This window comes from Bison bison, unplaced genomic scaffold (genome assembly GCF_000754665.1).
Source record: "Bison bison bison isolate TAMUID 2011002044 unplaced genomic scaffold, Bison_UMD1.0 scf7180017864144, whole genome shotgun sequence".
In the NCBI taxonomy this organism is placed as follows: domain Eukaryota; kingdom Metazoa; phylum Chordata; class Mammalia; order Artiodactyla; family Bovidae; genus Bison; species Bison bison.
Genome location: NW_011494716.1, coordinates 554400 through 560455, shown reverse-complemented (window position 1 = coordinate 560455; position 6056 = coordinate 554400). Strand labels below are relative to the sequence as shown.

The 6056-nt window shown below is 48.2% G+C and overlaps 1 long non-coding RNA gene across 1 annotated transcript in view; it reads right to left on the bottom strand.

Moving 5' to 3' along the window:
* Positions 1–6056, bottom strand: part of LOC104988877 — a 13645-nt gene extending 7589 nt beyond the window's left edge. The window contains exons 1-2 of the long non-coding RNA XR_825299.1: positions 5990–6056; positions 3060–3172 (exon numbers count right to left, since the gene is read on the bottom strand). This is a non-coding gene — a long non-coding RNA (uncharacterized LOC104988877). The remainder of the gene's footprint in view (positions 1–3059; positions 3173–5989) is intronic.

Here is a 6056-nt window from a genome sequence, read left to right as displayed (position 1 = left end):
AACTCCCAATGAAACCTTACAGTAATTTCTGTTTTCCCAGGTGGGTTCCGACCACATGTGCTTCAGGAATCTGAAGGACTGTGGTTACAATGCCTCATAGTTGCCAAATGCCAATTGAGGTGCCTGGGGCTAGGCGAGGGCTCTGCATAGGTTATTGCATTTTATCTCCCAAATAGCTGCCTCCATTAGGCCTGCTGTTCTTTCATTCACTGGTGGCTCAGGCAGGAAAGAATCTGCCTGCAGTGTGGTAGACCTGGGTTGGGAGTGATCTCCTGGAGAAGGGAACAGCTACCCACTCCAGGATTCTCGCCTGGAGAATCCCATGGACAGAGGAGCTGGTGGGGTCCATGGGGGTCACAGAGTCAGACATGACTGCGACTTTCACTTTCACTTTCTTTCACTCACAGAGGAGGAAACTGAGGCTCAATTTTAGGTTTCTGTGACCCGGGGAGCTGTGCCGCTAAAGGACAGCCAGTGTGCGAACCTCCTGTGTCTGTTTCAGGGCTTATACTCCTAAAATAAGTTTAAAATGGTTCTTTTAAAGTTGAGGATTCTAACCCATTGGTATCAACAGGTATCGACAACGGAGTAGGGTTAAGGCCGGTGGTTCTCAGTCAGGGTGGTCTGCCCCCCAGGTGACACGTGGCAAGGTCAGGAGACATTTCTAGCTGTCACAAATAGGGTGCAGGACAGGCCCCTGGCCTCTGTGGATGGGGGCCGAGGATGCGGCTCAGATCTGGGGGAGCCCCCACCACCCCCAGGAGGAAGGATCTGGTCTAAAACAGCAGCAAGATTGAGGCTGAGAAAGCCTGCTGAAGAGCACTGTTTAAAAAAACAGCACAGAAAGGGTGCACCCATATAGTGAGGTTAAGTTCAGTTTTCACGAAGCTTTTATTTCAATTATTTGTGTATGTAATTCTGGTCTCCGTAAGAATTACTTGGGGTGTTTGATACTTTTATTTTTAAATTTACTTTTTATTGGAGCACTTGATAAAAATGCAGATGCTTGGGGCTGGAAATTCCTGGAGCTCTGCCTGTTTACTTCCCCACCAGCCAATTAGAAGAAAGTCACGCACCCTGCAGCCTCCACACCAAATTTTGCCTATAGAAACTTTCCCCTGAAAGTCGTCGAGAGGTTGAGGATGGTTTCTGACCATGAGCCACCCATTCTCCTTGCTTGCCCCTGCAATAAACCTTTCACTGCTTAAAAAAAAAAAAAAAAATTCAGATGCCTAGATCTCCCACCCAAAATTATGAGGGTGAGTCTACAGTCAAATTCAAGAATCTGGGTTTTTAACAAGTACCCCTTGAGACTCTGGTCCTGGTGGATCACGGACTCAGCTTTGTGCAACACTGGACTAGATGCCCTTGAGGTTTGGTGCCCGGAAGATCCATGGCCACCCTGAGAAGGATTTGACATTTCATTTGTGCAGGGCATCACGTGAAGTGTTTCTCACACGTTATTTCATCTGTCACAACATACAGGTTCCTTCATTGGTGTGTTAAACAGAATCGTTAATGTTTGTTTATTTTTACATCGATGGGAGAGTCATGATTTCATCTTGTTAAAATGATCCTTTAATAACAATCTAACAGGTCTCAGACACCTTCAGGTATTTTGGGGACCTCGAGAAGAGTGGAATTTGCCCAAATTTTTAAGTAGTACAGATGAAATCTGGGGGAGAAAGCTTGTTGGGGATGGCTTCAGTACCTTGAGATAACATATACCAGACTTTTAAAAGTCCAAACCGAGGTTCCTTACAGAGACTTCCAGCAAAGCAAACTCAAGAAAGGCTACAAGGTGAATTAGCAAGCGTGCCACACCTGTGTAAATGATCAGACCTCCCACCCCATCTGACAGGACCACCCTCACTTCATGCAAAAAGATCTTTCATTGAAATTATGAGGCTGTAGGGGAAAGTTGTGCATCAGTGGAAAATTGGGCTTTGTCTGGAGCACAGCCTTTCAGGTTATACCATTCTAGCCTCTTGTTGCCTTTGAGTTGCTTTTATAACTCTGCACAGGTAGCAGAACAAGGCAAAATAGTTCTAGCCTGTAGACCCATTCTTGCTTTCTCACCATGTAAATTAATACAAATAAGTAAGCAGTTTCTCCAGGTTTGCCTCTATGTACGCATTCATGTCAATACTCCTGACCTACAGTCTTCTAGAATTCTTCTTTGGATTCCCTTGCAAACTGGTTATAAGATCTTACGGGTTCCTGGATTAATGGGTTAAGCAAAAGCTTGAATATGCATTCATTTTATATCTGCATGAAAGAGTTTTATTTCCTCTGTTTTGGTCTTAAGCCTCTGCTTTTCAAATCTCCCTGGTCATTGGTATTATAATCTGGGGGCTCTAGTCTGCAATTTTATTTACTTGTTTTTTTAAATTTATGTTACAATTTTGTTTGGCTGTGCCAGGATTTAGTTGTGGCCCTCGGGATCTTCAGTCTGCATTTCGGCATTCGGGATCTTTAGCTGCAGTACGTGGGGTCTAGTTCCCTGACCAGAGATCGAACCTGGGCCCCCTGCACTGGAAGTGCACATCTTAGCCAATGGACCACCAGAGAAGTCCCCAATCAGCAATTTTAAAAATCACATAGGAAATAACTAACCTGCATTGCATGTAATAAAAGTAAGCATTATTTTATGAAACTTCTATTTGCATTACATTTGTATATTTGTTCTAGGTGGATTTAAATTGTTTTCTTTTTTTGGATGACCACTGTTTGGAGGTAAATACTTGGGCCCTAATGTGTTTGTTTTATAATATTTTATTTTCACTCAGTAAAGAGTGACTGGAGTATTTTTAAGTCAGGCAGATGTGAATGGTAAGTGCGAGAACCTCACAGTTCACGGTTAATCGCTCTCTGATGCTCTTTTCCTCCCCAACCAAATGGAGTACAGAGCAAATTTGAGTGCAATACTCAGCTTGCCTGCTCTGGTAAACCCAACACCCAAGAGACACATAATATTACATGCAAACTCTTTTCAAACACCAGTGGGTCCAAGCTCTAAGATCCCTGCTCAGCTGCTGATGGAGGAGCAAGAGAATTACCTTCATAGACAAGTGAGAACCACCTTCACGGTCTGCCAACAGCTATTGTCAGCGCTGGCTTGCTGGGTGGGAGACCAGGGGCAAATCCCATCACTTCTCTGGACTAATTTCACCTGGAAACAGGAAAAGTGGTGAATGAGATATTGTACATGAAATTCTCCCATAAACTGTGAGTCATCACATAAGAGAAGGGGGTGACAGAGGATGAGACAGTTGGATGGCACCACTGACTCAATGGACATAAGTTTGAGCAAACTCAAGGAGATGGTGAAGGACAGGAAGCCTGGCATGCTGCACTCTTTGGAGGTCACAAAGAGTCGGACATGACTGAATGAACAACAAACATCACATACGAACAGGGAGTACATTGTCCAGGCCCAGGAGGGGATCCGAATGATTGATAGAAAGGGGAGGTGCAAAGGCCCTGACATTTGAAAAAGGTCCTGGATGATTCTAAAAGCTGCCCGCCCCCCACTAGGACGTGCACACTGATTGGCTCACGGGCCCTCCTATGATCTGTACGTGGTCTCCAAGTGTGCACACGGGCATTAATGCTGGGAGAGGCGAAGGTGGCAGTGATCCCCCCAAAGATTAAGGATTCTGTTCCGAAGCAGGGCTTCTCAACCTCAGCATCGCTGACCTTTTGCACCAGATAATTCTTTGTCATGGGGGCTATCCTGTGGAATGAAGGATGTTCAGCAGCATCCCCGGCCTTTGCCTACAAGTTGCCACTGTGTGCTCAGTCGTACCCGACTCTTTGAGACCCCATGGACTGTAGCCCACCAGGCTCCTCCGTCCATGGAATTTGCAAGCGAGAATACTGGAGTGGTTTGCCATTTCCTCCTCCAGGGGATCTTCCCAGCCCAGGGATCAAATGCGAATCTCTTGAGTCTCCTGCATTGGCAGGCAGGTTCTTTACCACCAACGCCACCTGGAAGATGCCAGTCGCATTCCTCGAATCCTGACAACCCAGGTTTGCTGAATGTCCCCGGAGGACCGCTGCTCCAAAGCAGTTTATAGGCAGAGGGGACAGAAAGGGAGATTCCAGCTAATGGGACTCCCAGCCCCAAATCTCCTAACCCCCGTAGATCACAACCGTGGCGATTTCCATGCTTCCTTTATCAGGCCTGACTCGTCCTCACATCCCTGGACACCGGGTCACACCATCTTCCACGTCCTCCAACCCCACATCACCTTGGGGCTTCCTCTCCCACCACCTCCTTTTTTAAAAAAATATTTCTGCATGCGTCTGGAGGGGCCGGGTCTTGGTTGCAGTGTGCGGGCTCTCTGGTCATCATCCCAGCACTGGTGATCTTCTCCTTGCCGCGTGTGGACTCTCAGTTGGTGGGGGGGGTCTAGTTCCCTGGGCATGCATGCTCAGTCATGCCCAACTCTTTCGTGACCTCACGGACCGTAGCCTGCCATGCTACTCTGTCCACAGGATTTCCCAGGCAAGAATACTGGAGTGGGTTGCCATTTCCTTCTGCAGGGGATCATCCTGACCCAGGGATGGAGCCTGAGACTCCTGCATCAGCAGGCAGATTCTTTCACCACCTAGTTCCCTGACCAGGGATCAAACCTGGGCCTCCTGCATTGGAAGCACAGAGTCTTAGCCTCTGGATTACCAGGGAAATTCTGCCTCCTTTTTTTTTTTTTTTTTTTTAAATTTGGCTGCAGGGACCCGAGGGTCTGGGTCTGGGAACTCAGTTGTGGCATGCAGAATCTAGTTCCCTGACCAGAGATTGAAGCCAGGCCCCCTGTACTGGGAGCAGAGTCTTAGCCATTCGGCCAACAGGGAAGTCCCCCCACCATCTCCTCAACTGCCTTTCTGCCCAGCATCCTGATTCTCCCTACAAAGTACTGACTTGCTAAAGCTCAGCTCGAATCATTTCCTTCTCCAATGACAGTGGTGTCCATCTCCGTTATAAACCCTCCACAATCTAGGCTCCAGCTTCCCCAAGTCCATCTAGGAGCTTTTGGGAGAGGAACAAGGTAAAACTGCCTGAACTGAACTAAGTCCTAGAAATGATTTTGGCCTGGAAAAGCATTAAAGTCAGAATAATAAAAAATATACCCTTTCTTTGGAACTGAAGTTTACACGTGATTGATTATCTGTTACTGGAGTTCAGCATCCTCCAAACACAAGGGGTAATGGAAGCAAAAGAGTGTGTGTGTGTATGCGTGTGTGTGTGTGTGCGCGCGCGTATGTGTGCTCAGTCGTGTCAGGCTCTTTTGGACCCCTGTGGTGGTTAAAGCAAGGGCTTCAAACTGGTCAGACTCATTAGGTGCTGAAATCAGTTTAATGGGTTAGCAATAGTCTGTTTTTTTTTTTAAATGGAAAGAAGAAAATAGACTAGAACAAGATAGAATTAGAAAGCACGTAGAGTAGATCTGGCTGCGTCATGTGAGGTTGGGGTAAGAATCTCCCTTTAAACTTCTCTCTCAGTAATAGGCATCTACAGGCATGTCAGATATATTTCTCACTATAGGTTGAGTCTAAAAAGTTTGAAAGCACCAACAGGCAATCTATATATTCAGCAATGGAAGCAGGTGTAACAACAGCAAAAAGTGCAAGGTCACTGGACCTCTGGAGCTGCAAAGTCAGGATGGGGCTGGGGTGGATGCCAGGGCGGGGGCAGTACTGGGTGGGGCGGACACGATCAAGGAAGGGCAAGCCCATGTGGGGCTTCCTGACTTGGGGTGTCGGGGCTCAGTCCCGGGGGTCGGGTGGGTTGCGGGGGAGGAGGAGAAAGGAGGCTGTGAATCGCAGGTGAAGGACAAGGAGGCGGCCTGATCGAGGGACGTAGAGTCCGAGGACACCCCACTCCCCAGCATCAGCAGCCCTGGGGACCCCCGGGAGAGCCCGGCTGGGGGCGCAACCACGCCGAGGGACCCGAGACCCTCCCCGATCCGCGGGGGCCCGTCCTCACCGGGCACCGGCCGGGCGGTGACAACAGCGGGGCCCTCCCTCTCCGGAGACCGAGCCGCGCGGCGGGT